The 17701-nt window shown below is 45.0% G+C and overlaps 1 long non-coding RNA gene across 1 annotated transcript in view; it reads right to left on the bottom strand.

Annotated features, from left to right (window-relative positions):
- Window positions 1-15368: 15368 nt before the first annotated feature.
- Window positions 15369-17701, bottom strand: part of LOC137160952 (uncharacterized) — a 39270-nt gene continuing 36937 nt past the window's right edge. The window contains exons 2-3 of the long non-coding RNA XR_010922012.1: window positions 15789-15908; window positions 15369-15497 (exon numbers count right to left, since the gene is read on the bottom strand). This is a non-coding gene — a long non-coding RNA (uncharacterized lncRNA). The remainder of the gene's footprint in view (window positions 15498-15788; window positions 15909-17701) is intronic.

The raw sequence follows: 17701 nt of genomic DNA, 5'->3' as shown, positions 1-17701 counted from the left end.
GGGGTTAGGGCAGCGCCGGCTACGAGGATGCAGGAGGCTTCCTGCACAGCCAAGGGGCCCAAGACACCAGGTCGCAAGGTGCAGGAGAGGCTATGGTCCTGACTCAGCAGAGCAGAAAGCCCCGGCCAGGATTGCAAGGACAAGGACAAGCCCCCAGCCACTGGGTGCTGCTAAATTGGTCCTGCCTGGGAATGGTTCCCACACTCCTGGCTGGTGAGTGAGTAAGCGGGGCTGTGACAGCAGGGCTGCAGAAGGCTCCCTGCACTGCTGCAGGGCCAGTGACCTCTGATCCCTGCAGGTGTGAGGTACAGGGAAAGCTGTGGTCCTGGCAGGGCAGAGTGGAGACCCCTGACCAGGGCTGCAAGGAGAAGGGTGTGGCCCTGGCCACAAGGGAGGCCACTCTGCTTCTGAATGGTTCCTGCCTGGGGACAGAGCCATTCAGCAGTGGGATGACCTCCCCATAGCCACCGCTCATCCTCCTCTTCCTCCTCCTCACGGTCCTGGCTGGGGGGTGTCTCTGCTCCACTGGGCCAAGACTGCAGCCTTCCCGGCATTGCATGCCTTCAGGAATCGGGTGTCACCAGCCCTGTGGCAGTGCAGGAAGCCCTCTGCAAACCTGCGGTCATAGGAGTGAGGCAGTGGCCATGACGGTGGGGCTGCAGCTCTCTGTGCTGCTGCAGGGCCAGTGACACCTGATCCCTGTAGTTGCAAAGAGGTGGACTACACTTGCCCTGACTGTTACCTACTGATTTTTTTCATTGATTTTAGTGTGTGTCAACTGAAATCAACATTTAGCAACATTTGTTGATTTAAATGGAATCCGGCCAAGCCTACTCAGGCATTCTTGTTAACAGCATCGGACAAAAAAGAATTAAGAACTGAATGGACATAGATACCTAATTACTATCTCAGCCCTAGAGGGGGTTTCTCCCCCATGGTGTGGGACAGGTTGAGTTACAAGTGTACTGCCACTGCTCATGGTACCTTGTACCTGTTCCAGGAATAAATAAAGAACCTCAGTCTCCAGGACTGTCATTGTGGCACTTTTCACAAGCACTACATCCACCCTGAATAATAAAAAAAACAGTGCCTTTCCTTCCTGCTTTTGGCTCCAGCTGTCACTCCATCACCTTCTACATTGCGTTGATATGGCAACAGTCTTATTCAAGATCAACACTGCAGCACTTCCTAGCAATTTATGGGCACATACTATCTCTGAAAAACCTTCTTCAAAGCTTCCCTGCTTTCTACTGAGCCCCAACACACTTATCATGCAGGGCAGGGCTGGTAAGGAGTCCACAACCCAACAGGCAGGGCGGGCAAGCAGTCTGGTGCCCCTGGCCCTCTGCCAGGGCAGGGCAGGTGAGCAGTTTACAGCCCCCCGGCCCTCAAGCCGGGTGGAGCTGGTGATGTAGTCAGTAGGCCCCAGCCCTCAAGTGGGCAGGGCAGACAAAATAGTCTAAAGCCCCTGGTCTTTTTGGCAGGTGGGGCTGGTACAGCTCAGTAGCCTATGGGTACTCAGAGGTAGCCAAGCACTCCCGGGGTGGTTAGGGAATGGGAGAGGGTGGACGCAGGCCCATCCAACTCCAGTGTGTCCCAGCCCAGGGCCCTATCAGTGGCAGAGTGTTTGGCCACTGATTCAGTGGGGATCCAGCCACAACATGCTGACTGGTTTGGCCACACACTCAGCCACTCTCTTGTCAGCTGTCCCTCGGCTACTTCCTCCCACCCAGTCCCGGGTACCTGCATCCAATTGCTTCCCTCCAGGTCGCTGGGGTAGATGGCGTGCGGGAGATCTGCACGTCCCTCACCGTTGACTGCGGCAGGTCCAAAAACTCCTCAGGGTCGTCCACGGAGGGCAGCTCCTCCAGGTCCCAGGGGTTCTTCAGTCCACAAGGTTCCATCCAATCCTGTGGATCCATCACGTCAGGCAGCTCCTCCAGGTCAGGGCCAGCCTCAGGGTTTTGGAAGGCTTCAGGAAATAAAAACTAATCTTGTAAAATGTTGACCCTGAAGCTTTGATTCATTGGGTCAGGACTGCTTATGCCGTACTCTGAACTCTTCTTTCCCCATCTATCAAAGTATGATGACTTAAAATCTTCAGTAAAACTGACAAACTATGTGTTGCAAGGCACTGTGGCCTTACTCGGAGCCTGACCCTGAGGAAGGGTCGCAACGCCCCTACTGGACAGAACCAGGCCCTGCAGGCCAAGCCACCCGGAAGCATAGGGGCGGAGCCAGGGTCAGGGAGGGACGTATAAAAGGCAGGCCCAGCAGCTCAGTCAGGGGGAAGTAGCTGCTGGAGGCAGATGTGTCTTCCCAGAGGCTGTGGTCTAGGCCTGATTCAGGCCCTCTGGCTGTTTGGAGCAACTGCCTCACCGACCGGCGCCTCCAAAGCATGCCCGGATTGCAGGGCCCGCGTGATTGGGTAAGGCTGCCGGGCCCGAGTGACTGGAGAGCCACTGAGCCCAAGTGACTGGAGAGGGCTGCTGGACCCTAGTGACTGGGTAGGGCCGTTGGATTCAAACTGGAATAGGTGTAGAGAAGGGCTACTAGGATGATCCGAGGAATGGAAAACCTGCCTTATGAGAGGAGACTCAAAGAGCTTGGCTTCTTTAGTCTAACCAAAAGAAGGCTGAGGGGAGATATGATTGCTCTCTATAAATACATCAGATGGCTAAATACCAGGGAGGGAGAGGAATTATTTAAGTTCAGCGCTGACGTGGACAGAAGAACTAATGGATATAAACTGGCTGTCAGGAAGTTTAGACTTGAAATTAGATGATGGTTTCTAAACATCAAAAGAGTGAAGTTTTGGAATAGCCTTCCAAGGGGAGCAGTGGGGACAAAAACCTAGCTGGCTTCCAAACTGAGCTTAATACATTTATGGAGGGGATAGTATGATGGGACAGCCTAATTTGGCAATTAACTAATCTTTGACTACTAGTGGTAAATATGCCAATGGCCTGTGATGGGATGTTTGATAGGATGGGTTCTGAGTTACTACTGAGAATTCTTTTTTGGTGTCTGGCTGGTGAGTCTTGCCCACATGCTCAGGGCTTAGCTGATCGCCATACTTGGGGTCGAGAAGGAATTTCCCCCCAGGGCAGATTGGCAGAGCCTCTGGGGGTTTTTCACCTTTCTCTGTAGCATGGGGCACTTGCTGGTGGAGTCTCTGTGCCTTGAAGTCTTTAAACCATGATTTGAGGACTTCAATAACTCAGTCATAGGTTAGGGATCTATTACAGGAGTATGTGGGTGAGGTTCTGTGGCCTGCATTGTGCAGGAGGTCAGACTAGATGATCATATTGGTCCTTTCTGACCTGAGAGTCTATGAGTCCATGAGCTTCAGTCTCTGGTGTTGATTCTCAGTTACAATCTTTCTGCTGGAAAAACACAAGCACAGAACATGATTTTATTAACTACTCCAAGACTGGCAAACTTGTATCGATGTTGAGTTGTTTAGAGTATTGCATTTAAATACCTGCTGGTCACAGGCTTACAGTAACGTTGCAAAATACGTAGTCTTGGCTGGCTACGCCAGACTATTATTAGATAGATGACAAAAGAGGAGGCATAGCACAGAAAACAAATAAGGTGGGGAAGAAAAAGGAGATGCTTGGAGGGGATGTGTGAGAAAAATCTCACATCCCAGGTGGTATTCGGGATTTAGCTAACGCTGATGGCAATGTCATCTGGCTCCTTCTCTGTGGCTCCGGACATCTCTCAGGATTAGGACAAAGAAGGTTCAGGAACCCACGAGAGTTGGGGGGAGGGGGGGTGGTGTGGCAGCCATGATGGTGAAGCTCAATTCTTCTCTTCCTTCAGTCAGCCAGCATTACATTCATCTTTGTCTGTCTGTCCATCCACATTTTTTCCCTCCCAAAGTTTTTGTTTTTAAGGACCCAAAAGGGAATGATGGGTGAAATAGCCCATTCCCTCAATTTTGTTCACCAATGATTCCTAATTTCCAACATACCAATTTTGGTTTACTAATTTCTGCTTCCATACCTCTTTTCCTTGAATTATATCAGTAGGCCCTTTAGTTTGAACTAATTCAGTCTGTGTTCCTTTTGCAGCTTTCCCCATCTCTCTGCCAACAGCATTTATTGTTATAGTTATGGTGACACTTCATACACTTTCTCATAATTTTTACTGATGAGCTCTCATTTAGGGTCAATTTGTAAGACCAGTTATCACAACATGACCTACTAAATACCATCTCCCAGTGGTTCATACAAGCTGATTATATTTGCTTGGCTTAAGGGACAATAACCTCCACTCTTCAGGTTCTCTTCATGTTTTGATATGGCAAGAAATGAAGACTGAAACCAAATACATCAAAGACTATATCAACATGCTTCCACTTACATGCTCAGAGCCAACTTGAGTTTAGCATCTTTTTTGAATGGTCAGTGGCTGACACATGATCCAATGCCAGTGTATCTAGGAGCCACCTTAGGTTGCACACTCATATACAAATACCATCTCACTAAATTAGCACAAGAGATCGAGCAGAAACTGTTTCCTGCACAAACTGGTAGCATCCACTTGGGGTGTCAATGTGCAAATACTGCTTAGTTTGGGGCTTGCGTTCTGCTACTCAGTTGCAAAATACGGTGCCCCAGTTTGTTTAAATTCTGCCAGACTAGACTAGTAGACACAAAGCTTAAATCATACCATCAGAGTTATCACAGGCATATTGAAGCTAACAAAATTTGTATGGTTAGCTGTCCTGGCCAGCATTCCTTCATCTAACATCTGGCGTCAGAATGCAGCCAATAAACTGATCAGCAAGGTACAGCAAATGCTGCACTTGCTAGTGTTCAGGAATATGTGGGAAAACCTTGTTTTGCCCACATGCAATCATATATTTTATAGTTTAACACTAAGGTTGTTAAATGTTTTTTGCATATGTAGGTTAATGGTATGCTGTATGTGACAGATGGTCATTAAGTTTATAGTGTTCATTGTTTGTTTTCTTTTTGTAGTGTGATGCTTGTATTGAAAAGGAAAAAATATTTTTAAGAATAAAAAATATTGTAAAAACATATTAGTTAAACATGTTGGCTAATAAGTTTTAAGCCTTAATGCCAGTAGGACAAGTTATATCTTAACACACGTTACCTGCTTGAGGTGAACCCAAGGGTTTAACATATTTCTTGTTCTAGAGAAGACAAGCCCTGAGAGTTGCAGAACCAGTCTCTTTCTCTCTCTCTCTCTCTTTTTTTTTTAAAGAGGAAATTTCCTCCTGAGACCATCAAGTTTTTAAATGTTCTGAAGATTGATTAGAAATCCAAATCAGTGGAATGTTTTTAATGGGAGTATTGTTAAATATTTAAGATATATAAAAGTGATAAAAAATCTATAAAGATTGTAATGAATTGCTCATACAAATAGGATTAAGGAACAATGGTATGATTACCTGGGAAGATAATGTGTTAATTCCTCCTATAGTGAAAGCTGTGTGCTAGTTTAAAAAAAAAAGAAAACAAGACATATGGCCTATGCTTTTGGGTGTGCTAAATAAAGTTATCCGGTGGTGGGAAAGATCATCCTATCATCCACAGCCAATTCCTTATATTCAGATATGTATGATATGAAAGCAAAATATATTTAATCTCTTTTAGATGTATCCTTCATGGGCTTTCTTTGGGGAAAATTTACCAAGACATATGATAACTAATATCACTAATAGCCTCCAGTAATTCCAGCTTTTTCCTTTATCTGCACTTAATGGTATTATATTGTATAAATATAAATCAAATTCACTCATTACTTTGCAGGTAGCCAAGAGATGTATTTCTGGTGTATGATAATATAAGACATCCTTCCGCTCCTATTGACTGGTTGATAGTTCAACAAAGACTTCTCCTCCTTGAAAAAAGCTGTAGTCGCAAATAGAGGAAAGAGTGGCAGTGCTCTATTTAATTAGGTTTATCTATTTCATCTGCAAGACAGATGATCTAATTTGTCTTTCAGATTCAATCTCAGTGTGACAATCTTCTTGCTTAAATGTGTCCTATTTGTTTGTATGATTGGTCATTCACCCCCAGTAGTGGTGCTGCATATTGAATATTTTACCCATATGTACAGCTAGTTAACAACAAATCATGTTGCATGATTGTCTTTGTTCTTACTTTGGAGCAGATTTTAAATTGTAGCTTGCTTTTGATGTTGCTGTTTTTCTTTGAATAAGTGCTATTGTTCCAAAATGCAGAATTTAATAAAGAACATTTCTGAAGCTAAGAGAAGTAGTTCAGGAGTAGAGATTTTGTGGCCCTGTGCACTATAGAAATTAGGGCCCCCTCACCTTCACTCAGTTTGGCCTGGCTGTTCCCCTGTCATGACACAGGTAGGGCCAGGCCAGACCTGAGTGGAGATATGACTGCATGCACAAGTCGCAATGCCACTCACTCAGATTTGGCTATAGGAAATGGAAGAAGTGTTTATAGCTGAAAACGCCAAAAGGTGTGTGTTTTGATTAGCTAGTTTTAACAGGATGAGGTTATCAGCCCTCTCTGTATATCGCATACCTGTAGGGTTGCTGGGGAGGTTATGGAAATTGCCAGTGGGACATGTGAACTGGACAGAGATCAGCTTCACCCTGGTGGCTGCCATGGCCACCACCAATGGTTGGGACTCCAGGATATATCCCAACATCATCTGACTTTTGCAATCACGTTCCTGAAAGATGTACTCACCCCAGGCCAGAGAGGAAGAGAACCAGGTGACAGCATCACTTCCCATCAGGTTTGCCTTAATCTTGAATAGTGTCTGGGATGTAAACTTTAGATTTTTGCTAAAAACCTAATGTCATTTTACTTCCCTATCTTTTTGCCTTCTGTCTAACCTGAGTCTCGCTTAGCCAGCCAAAACAACTCCACCTTTTGCAGCAATGCTGTGAGCAAGCTAAAAGCTGATGTTTTCCAGGCCCCAAAGGGTATGTCTATACTGATATTAGACACCTGTGGCTGGCCCATGACAGCTGACCTGGACTTACGGGGTTGTTTAATTACAATAGGCTCATAAAGTTGGAAGGGACTTCAGGAGGTCATCTAGTCCAACACCCTGCTCAAAGCAGGACTAACCAGGACTAACCTCAGCTAAATAATCCCAGCCAGGGCTTTGTCAAGCCACAGCTTAAAAACCTCCAAAGATGGAGATTCCACCACCTCCCTAGGTAACCCTTTCCAGTGCTTCACCACCCTCCTAGTCAAAAACGTTTTCCTAATGTCCAACCTACACATCCCCCACTGCAACTTGAGACCGTTGCTCCTTGTTCTGTCATCTGCCATCACTGAGAACAGACTAGCTCCATCCTTCCTGGAACCCCCTTTCAGGTAGTTAAAGGGTGCTATCAAATCCCCCCTCATTCTTCTCTTCTGCAGACTAAACAAGCCTAGTTCCCTCAGCCTATCCTCATAAGTCTTCTGCTCCAGCCCCCTAATCATTTGTGTTGCCCTCCCCTGGACTCTCTCCAACTTCTCCACATCCTTGTTGTAGTGGGGGGCCCAAAACTGGACACAATATTCCAAATGCGGCCTCACCAATGCCGAATGGAGGGGAATAATCACTTCCCACAATCTGCTGGCAATGCTCCTATTAATGCAGCCCAATATGCTATTAGGCTTCTTGGCAACCAGGGCACACTGCTGACTCATATCCAACTTCTTATCCACTGTTACCCCCAGGTCCTTTTCTGCAGAACTGCTGCCTAGCTCATCGGTCCCCAGTCTGTATCTGTGCATGGGATTCTTCCGTCCTAAGTGCAGGACTCTACACTTGTTCCTTGTTGAACCTCATCAGATTTCTTTTGGCCCAATCCTCCAGTTTGTTTAGGTCCTTCTGTATCCTATCCCTACCTTCCAGGGTGTCTACAACTCTCCCTAGCTTAGTGTCATCTGCAAACTTGCTGAGGGTGCAATCTACCCCATCCTCCCAGATCGTTAATGAAGATGTTGAACAAAACCGGCCCCAGGACCTACCCCTGGGGCACTCCGCTTGTGACCAGCTGCCAGCTAGACATGGAGCCATTGATCACTACTCGTTGAGCCAGTTCTCTATCCATTTTATAGTCTATTCATCCAGCCCATACTTCCTTAACTTGCTGATAAGAAAACTGTGAGAGACCGTATCAAAAGCTTTGCTAAAGTCAAGGTATATCATGTCCACCGCTTTCCCCACATCCACAAAGCCAGTCACTTCTTCATAGAAAACAATCAGATTGATCAAGCATGACTTTCCCTTGGTGAATCCATGTTGACTGTTCCTGATCACCTTCCTCTCTTCTAAGTGTCTTAAAATGGATTCCTTGAGTACCTGCTCCATGATTTTTCCAGGGATTGAGGTGAGGCTGACCTGTCTGTAGTTCCCTGGATCCTCTTTCGTCCCTTTCTTGAAGATGGGCACTATATTTGCTTTTTTCCAGTCCTCAGGGACCTCCCCCAATTGCCACGAGCTTTCAAAGATAATAGCTAATGGCTCTGAAATCACATCAGCCAACTCCCTCAGCACCCTCGGGTGAATTGCATCTGGCCCCATGGACTTGTGTATGTCCAATCTTTCGTAATAGTCTTGGACCTGTTCCTTCAGCACTGCGGGATGGTCACCTCCTTCCCATTCTGTGCCGCCCAGTGTAGTAGTCTGGGAGCTGACTTTGTCTGTGAAGACAGAGGCAAAAAAGGCATTGAGTACCTCAGCTTTCTCCACATCCTCTGTCACTAGGTTGCCTCCCCCATTCTGTAAGGGGCCCACACTTTCCCTAATCTTCCTCTTGTTGGTAACATACCTGTAGAAAACCTTCTTGTTCCCCTTCACGTCCCTTGCTAGCTGCAACTCCAGTTGTGCTTTGGCCTTCCTGATTTCATTCCTGCATGTTCGAGCAGTATTTTTATAATCCTCCCTAGTCATCTGACCAAGCTTCCACTTCTTGTAAGCTTCTTTTTTGTGTTTAAGTTCACCATATACTTCTTTGTTAAGCCAAGCTGGACGCCTACCATATTTGCTATTCTTTCTGCACATCGGGATGGTTTGTTCCTGTGCCCTCAATAAGGTTTCTTTAAAATACAGCCAGCTCTCTTAGATTCCTTTCCCCCTCATATTAGCCTCCCAGGGGATCCTCCCCATCAGCTCCCTGAGGGAGTCAAAGTCTGCTTTTCTGAAGTCCATGGTCCGTATCCTGCTGTTCTCCTTTCTTCCTTTTGTCAAGATCCTGAACTCGACCATCTCATGCCTAGGTTGCCACCCACTTCTACTTCCCCTACCAAATCTTCCCTGTTTGTGAGCAGCAGGTCAAGAGAAGCCCGGTCCCTAGTTGGTTGCTCCAGCACTTGCTCCAGGAAGTTGTCTGAAACACTATCCAAAAACTTCCTGGATTGTTTGTGCTCTGCTGTATTGCTTTTCCAGCAGATGTCAGGGTGATTGAAGTCCCCCATGAGAACCAGGTCCTGTGACTGGAAACTTTCCCTAGTTGACTGAAGAAAGCCTCATCTACCTTGTCCTCCTGGTCTGGTGGTCTATAACAGACACCCATCACAACATCACCCTTATTGTTCTTGCTTCTAAGCTTAACCCAGAGACTCTCAACTGGCTTATCTCCAGTTTCATACTGGAGCTCAGAGCAATTATAGTGCTCTCTTACATACAGTGCAACTCCTCCACCCTTTCGCCCCGCCTGTCCTTCCTGAACGGTTTATACCCATCCATGACAGTGCTCCAGTCATGCGAGTTACTCCACCAAGTCTCAGTCATTCCAATCATGTCATAGTTTCTTGACTGTGCCAGGACTTCCAATTCCTCCTGCTTGTTTCCCAGGCTTCTTGCATTTGTGTATAGGCACTTGAGATAACTAGCTGATTGCCTTACTTTCTCAGTATGAATCAGGAGGCCTCCCCTGCTGCATCCTCCTCCTTCTGCTTCCTTGTGGTGTCCCACTTCCCCACTTACCTTCGGGCTTAGGTCTCCATCCCTCATCGAACCTAGTTTAAAGCCCTCCTCACTAGGTTAGCCAGCCTGTCTGCAAAGATACTCTTCCCAAGCTCTTGGAGCTTGGGCTTACCAGGCTGTTTAATTGTGGTGTAGATGTTCATGTTTAGGCTACAGCTTGGACTCGAGGACCCTGTGAAGGGGTAGGGTGCTGCAGCCTAAACCCAAAACATCTACGCCACAATTAAACAGCCTGTTAAGCCCAAGCCCCAAGAGCCTGAATCATCTGGCATGACCCAACTGTGGATGTCTAATTACAGTGTAGACATACCCACAGTGTGCTATGCCTGTATCTTTCTAGCTAGATGCAGAAGAAAATCAGATGGAAGCTGTATTTTCTACTTCTGCTATTCTTTTCTCTGGATGGAAGAATCTGAAATGTTCAATCATCTGTATTAATAAATGTTGATGGAAATAGGAAACAGAAGTCCAATTCACCCTGTTTATTAAAATCAGTAAAAGTGAGAAACAGAAAGATTGTTAGTTTAAACAAAAGTTTTACCCATATAACTCAAGGACAGTGTTGAGGCCATTCCTGGTAAATAAGAAGGGCGAGTGACTGGCATGTTGGAGTCAGGCCTAGATGTTTGGGTTCAGGCTGCAGTACCCTACCCCTTCACCAATAATGATAAGGTGGATTATTCCACATGTCACTTCTCCTTCATGGCCCTGAGACTTTGAGGGTCAGCAACATGTGGAACTATTGAGGGATTCCTGGAGCAGGGGGAAGGCTCTCAGGCTCCCACTTCACTCCAGGGACTTTGTCTTTTGTCGATGGATTCCCAAAATCATTGCATCATCATGAAATCCTAACTTCAGCACATCAGCAGAGACGCCAGGCCACCACATTACACCAGCAGAGACTCCCACCAGAGACATGTGTGATCCTGCTCTATCTCCCCTTCCCTTGTGTGTTCCTTTCTGTCTCACTATTTTTCCTTCCATCCTGTCTCTCTCTTGGCTTTCCATCTGATCTTGAAGTCAACCCATATAGCATCAGCCCTCTTCTTTACCAGCTCTACCCACTCTGAGAGAACCAATGAAGGAAAGGGACCAGACTAGTCAGATGACATCCCAAATCAGGAGATTACCCTGAGCCCAGGACAACGGCTGTAGTGGCAGACTGGCCAATCCAGAACATTCATCTGTGACTGACCTGCCAGGTGGAATCCTGAGAACACCAACAGAAGCTGTGTTTCCTTCACCTTTACTATCCTGTCTCTTTTCTCCCTTGTGTGGGTCTGTCAAAAAACCAGGAAAGTGATCTTTTTTTCACATCTCAGAACTGAGCTACACTGCTAACCCTTTCCTCCCCACTACAAAGAGTTGTCCAGCAAAATAAAAGATTAACTGATATCCTTTTTTTTAAAGAAGGTTTTGGTTAAAGTTGATTTACATAATGGTTCAATTTTAAAGTGCTTTATAACTTGTTTTAGCTCTGTTTCATGTATTTCCTAGCAAATTAATCTCCAGACTTTGGCATGTATTTCCGAGTGTGTTTACCATGAAACTTAGCAAACTGACATCTCGAAACTAAACTCTGAACAATGCTTAGGACCATAGGTGTGTGCAGCACATTTCATTAGGGCGTGCACCCAGTCATTAGGGTGTGCACCCAGTGAATTTTCATTTTAATCTTTAGCAGGGGTGTCAAACTGAATTCCACTGGCGGGCCACATTTGAATTGCCCGCCGTCGGAATTCTTGCCGCGTCTTACTCTCTGCTGCAAAATCTCGCGGCTCCTTCTTTTTCGGCGGCAGCTCGATGTGTCCGTCCACACGTCACATTAGTTTGGCATTATTTATTGTTCAGATTTTAGAAAAATCAAACCCCACAGAACAATGGAAGCGTCACCGTAAGACTCATGTCATGCTACTAGTATGCCCTATGCTACTGGGATGATGTAATGTTAGTATGGGAATGACTGTGCTGTTACCTGTCTCAAGACTCAGTCCAAGTTGAGTGCTCATGCATTTAATAGAAGTGCTGTGCCTTCACTTCAACCCGTCAGCCTCTTGAGTGCTCATTAGCATCACAGTACTTTGAAATCTAGAATAGAGAGCGCCTGTTGTGATCATAGCAGGCATGGTTAATTCATTGTTTCAGTGCTATCAATAGACAAAAACAGAATAGAGAGTGGAACACTAACAAAATCTATTGAAAAGCCCCATCCTAATGTAATTTTGCAGCCTCTAACACAGGTAGTTCATATCAGAAAAATAATCTGAGTAGCCTCCCAATAGTATTCTTTCCAAGAACTCATGCTTAGAAGTGGGTAACAAATGACTGGGACAGAAGAGAGGGAGAAACATATACTTTTTACAATATTGAAAAGCAAGCCATACACACTAGATTTCATTATAGCAGACCCTTACCTTTTTGGCTTAGCTGCCTCAGTTTCCCTACTGGTGCCTCCTTGGTTTTCTCCCTGGAAATGGTCACCCTTTGGCAGTAGGTTAATTTTTGCTTCCATGTCCCTTCTGGTAGGGTAACTTTTCCTTGTGGCCAAATCACAGAGTCCTCACCTTCTGAGTCAAATGTAGTACTGCCAACTCTTGCTATTTAGTTTCAAATCTTGGTCTTTTCCTTAAAGCCACAGCTGCTGGAATCAAGCGACTGCATGAGAATCTCATCTTTAATTAAAATGGTCAATTTATAGACCTCATGATTGCGGAGAAGCTTGAATACATGAAACAAGTGATCCCCAAAAAGCTCTGAAACCAGAGGGCAAATAAAAAGAACACAAAATTATTTTTGAAAATCTCATAATTTTTTAGTGTTGGGTGGTGATAATACTGCACATTAAAAAATCCAAACACAAAGAATCCTTTAAATCTACCTGGGTTTAATAGTTCTTCATCTCTGTTAGTGCTGGGTTGCTTGATAGTCCTTCTGCCCTTTCCAGGTGACAGCTTTTACTTTGCCGGTGCAGGGTTGTTTGATTGCAAGAGTAGTTTGATCTCCCTATGCTCAACAGTTTCGTTCTTGGCCGTTTCCTGGCCACCCAGTTAAAAAGTCCTTTCTTCTTCAGGATCCACCCTGCTTTCACCACTGTTAATACAAGAATTGAGAAACCCTCTGAAAACCCCAGCCTTGGGGCTCAGCACAAGAAGCTAGTGTTCACTTCCCATCCCAAGCTTTATGTGTGAAGCTGGTCAATTTTTTATTGTTGATTCTTCCCCCTTCACTAGCAAAAAAAAGGTGGAGTTGACCAAAAATGAAAATTTTCAGAAAGTCTGTTTTGGTCAAAATTTGATTTTTCCCAACAAAACAAACCACAAAATCCCCATAACACACCACCAGCACCAAAAACAGAAAGCCAAGTGTTTCAATTTCTGTTTTTCATTTAAAAAAACAGAATATTTTCATGGAGATTTTTAAACAGATTTTTTTCAAGTTCCCACTAAAAAAATAAGTGGCATTTTCCAGCCATCTCTACTTCTAAAATCCCTTTCCTCATAGACTCTCCCTTTACCTCTCCTTGGGGGTCCATCAGTCCCTAGGTCTTCTTCAAGGTCCCATCACAGGCTTTGATAAACTGAAACTGCCAGGCCTTCCATGTACTGATCAGGCATTGAATATCTTACCCTTCCTTGTAGCTCTTTCCTCTTCATAGCCCCTTCTAGGCTGTTCTCCAATATTCTTGATGGAGAATCTCACTCAAGACCTTACCTCATGTTTGTTCGTAACAGACTAAGGAAGAAGCTTGCCTTATATAGGCCTATCTTACCATCACATGGTTCCGGCTGTACTACATCTCCCATCAGTCCCTGTGGACTACGTTCCCCAAGATGTCCTTGTTCAGAGCTCAGGACTTGAGGCCATGCTTTGCTTTTAGACCCCTATAGGACCAGTACATACCTCATTATCATAGGTGTGCGCAGCACATTTCATTAGGGTGTGCACCCAGGGACTTTTCATGTTCTTTATCAGGGGTGTCAAACTCAATTCCATCGGCGGGCCACATTTGAATTACCCACCGGCGGAATTCTCGCCGCGTCCTAGTCTCCGCTGAGAAATATCACGAGGAACAATATTTCGGTGGCAGATCGCGGTATGTTCCTGTCCACCGCAAAATATCGCAGCTCCTTCTTTTTCGGTGGCAGCTTGCTGGGTCTTGCCGTCTGCTGAAAAATCATGCGCCCTACACTCTTTCGGCGGCAGCTCTACCCTCCAGCGAGATGGTGCCGCGAGCCACATCAAAAAGGTTCACGATGTTTGATACCCCTACATTAGGGTGTGCCTGGGCACACCCGGCACACCCCGTACACATGCCTATGCTCATTATAATAGACCAAAACTGGCATGGAAATAGAAAAAAGAGGGTGGAGGATGCACCACTCTGAATACAATACAAAATGCATAAATGTTGCAAAAAGCTACACTGTAGTAAGGCTGCAATGGACACACAATCAATCATCTTCTGTAGATAAAGTATAGAGGACTGCTTCATACTTCTTCTTAGGTGCAAAGGAAGAGCAATCACTGGCCTCTGGAAAAATGCCAGTTTTTGAGCAAAGTGAGTATGAGTCTGAATGTGATCAGGTGTAGGCGTACAGAGTGCAAATTGTGTGTCTTGCATATGTAAAGTGTCTGCAGTTATTTCCTTTTCTAGTCCCACAATTTACTGTTTGGTGAATAACTTTAACTTCACACACCAATTTTTGAAAGGTGGTATTCAGTTTTTTAGAGAGAAACATGCAAATTACTTGCCCTTTATGCCAACTTACATGCTTGTTAAGGTGTCATCTTTGAATGATACCTTCATTTCAGTTCCCTGGACATCAGACAAGTTTCCTTTCATCTGAAGAAAGAAAAAAAAGAAAGGGAGGGGAAGTGTCCATGCAACAATTTTTCTCTTAAGGTGTGATCCACACTCTAAAAAGGTTTGAGAACCCCTGAACTATGAATCATTTAGAGAAGTCCCCTATTTTGGGGCTGGCATCACTGTTCAATCATTCCACACCTCACTGGAGGTATGACTTGGACCTTCATGTTCCACAGGCAGCAGCTTTACCAAAGTCACAGTCTAACAACCAATTTATCAAGCAGCAGCACAATGAGAAATTCAAACAAAGGGCAGACTGCAGGGGAAGTTCATGGTAATGGCATGAAATGCTCCTCTACAGAAGGTAATTGCCTGTAACCCCTCTGGATCCTATAGTCCAAGAAGGCCCTAATTAATTGCCTCTTCCAGATCTCCCTTCTAAGGACAGTGAGATAGTGCATGGGAAGTGTCTAGTGAGCAGCCCAGTTTATCCTGCAGCAGAACATGCTGAGACTCAAGACATCAGGCAATTTTCTTTTTTGAGGTTAGGGAGCAGTCGTTTGGTCAAAACACATGGACAATTCAAAAGAACTGAGTCTGAAGTCTGTTTTGGTCTGAGTAAAAATTGTCAAACTTTATTGTATCCACCCAGCACACCTGGACTTCCATATTTCCCAGTCAGGTATCCGTAGGCTTTAACCTACCAGTAACCTGTCGAAGTTGGATCCAGGTCAGCAATTACCTGCCAAATATAAGATTATTTTTGATGATGCTTGTCACATAACACCTTCAAAACGCTATGCAAACATTAACTAATTAATTTATCCTCAAAACACCTTTGTGAGGTAGACAGTGCTATTCCCAGAATTACAGATTAGCAAACTGGTTAAGTGATTTACACAAGACCAGAGTTTCTAGTTCCTTATCCTGTACTCAGATCACAACCCCATACTTCTTTTTCCTGAATCATTTTCAGAGTAAAGTAGACGTCAGCTGACCAGGAACTTACAAGAAATAGAGAGTCTCTCCTTACCTTGATATGCATTTAGTCACATGGGTACTGCGCATGTAGAAAGTCTGGTATGATGTCTTGATCTTGTTTTTGGGCATTTTGAATGACGCAACGTGAGATGTTTGAATGACAAATGTGTAACTAAAAAAGCAAAGAATTATAATGTGTGGTTTACCATAGAATCCAGTTTCTCATGATGTGTAGCTGCCACACTTGCCAGACAAATTTTGGAAACAGAGTACCAGTGTTGCGTAATTCATATAGACCAATCACACTGTGCTACATTTTCATTTCATTTACAGTGGAATTGGAGATGGAACCCACTGGGTGTGTTAGAACACAGCCATCAGTGTAGTTTTCAGGAGCAATTCCATACTGATATTTCACTTTTGAATATGCCATATTGTAAATAATAATGTAATAAAAGAAGAGACAACAAGGGAATCATAAGAGCTTTTACATTGGGAAAGTAAAAGAAGGGAACCATTCAGTGCAGCAGATAGGCTGAGTTCTGCTCATTTAGCCATTTGACATACCTTCATTAGAAGCCCCACATAAAGTTCCCCGAACCAATGGGTCATTGGGCTGATATGGTTAATGCACAGAATGGCACCAGTGAAAACCTTGCAACACTTGAAAGATCAAATAAAAGTTAAATAAATTCTAATGAACAGCATAAAGGCAGTGTCAGTTTAATGATCTGTATCATTGCTTTAATTAAATCATTAATGATTGTTTAGATCTGACTTTGCCAAAATAAAATTCAATTAGATAAACATGAAAAAAACCAAGCAAATATGGAAATGAAAAGAATACTTTTTTATGTCCCAAAGAAGGAAAAATAATGGGATTATTTCTTATGCAATTTCATACAATTGTTATAAATGTAATTGAATTTGTTGGGAGAGAAGTTTAGGCACTCAGGGCTCATTCTCAAACACTCACCAGCAGATGTCACTGTTTACCTGCCAAATATAAACTCTCAGTCATTAAGAAAACTTTAAAGAACAGGATTGACTAAAAACTGAATATTCCACGTTATCTGAGTATTTTCACTAAGGATTAAGAATAAGTTGTTTTTAAGACTATTTTTATAAAGACGGGACATGTGTTAATATAGTGTGACAGGGTCAGACTTGATGGCTACCGGAGAGTGCTACTATTTGAATTCCGGGTGGGGTGGGGTGGGCAGGCTCAAGCTCGCCCACTGCTAAAGGCCCCTACCCCAGCCTAAGGAGAGGAGCCACTGGGCCCGGGACTCAACTGATTTCAGTGGACAACTAATGAAAAAAACAGGAAGGGTGTGAGGGTCAAAGGGTCAAACAGAGAGAACTGGAAGGGGACACTGAGCAGAGCACTCCGGACAGTGCCCACCGCTCCTGAAAGACGTCTAGGGAGCCAGCGGACGTTGCCCAGAGGAACCCTGCCTGGAAGCGTGAATGGACGGAAGAACGGAAATAGGCCCCACAGTCGCAGAGCACCCCATCAGCCAACCTCCTCTCCCTGGTGGCCCTAGATGGTCACTTTGGCCAGGGCTAGGAAGAGGTTGAATAGGTGGTCCCACGACTTTGTGGGGCCCCAGATGGGGTGTGCGTAGAAGAACAGGTGTGGGGAAAAGTGCAGCCAGAACCTTAACAGGAGGTTCTGAAGGAGCCAGAACAGAAGCTGCAGCCTGGTGCACTCAAGGTAGACCTGCACCAGGGTCTCCCTCACACTGCAGAAGGGGCAGGTGTCGGGGTGAGGGGTGAACTGCGCCAAGCATATGCCCGTGCTCATGGCCCCATGAAGGAGCTGCCAACTGATGTCCCCAGCGGGCCACGGGGTCAGGGTGGAATAAAGACTGGCCCACCAGGGGTCCTCGCCCTCCACAGGTGATATCATGTCTCACCATTTGGGGTCTGGGCAGGAAATGAGGAAATGAAGGGTGTGAAGCA

Source organism: Emydura macquarii, unplaced genomic scaffold, assembly GCF_026122565.2.
Source record: "Emydura macquarii macquarii isolate MOO-44397 ecotype Brisbane River unplaced genomic scaffold, CSIRO-AGI_Emac_v2 contig_2207, whole genome shotgun sequence".
Taxonomy (NCBI): domain Eukaryota; kingdom Metazoa; phylum Chordata; order Testudines; family Chelidae; genus Emydura; species Emydura macquarii.
Note: the sequence above shows the minus strand (reverse complement) of the source record. Positions and strands in the feature narration are given on the sequence as shown.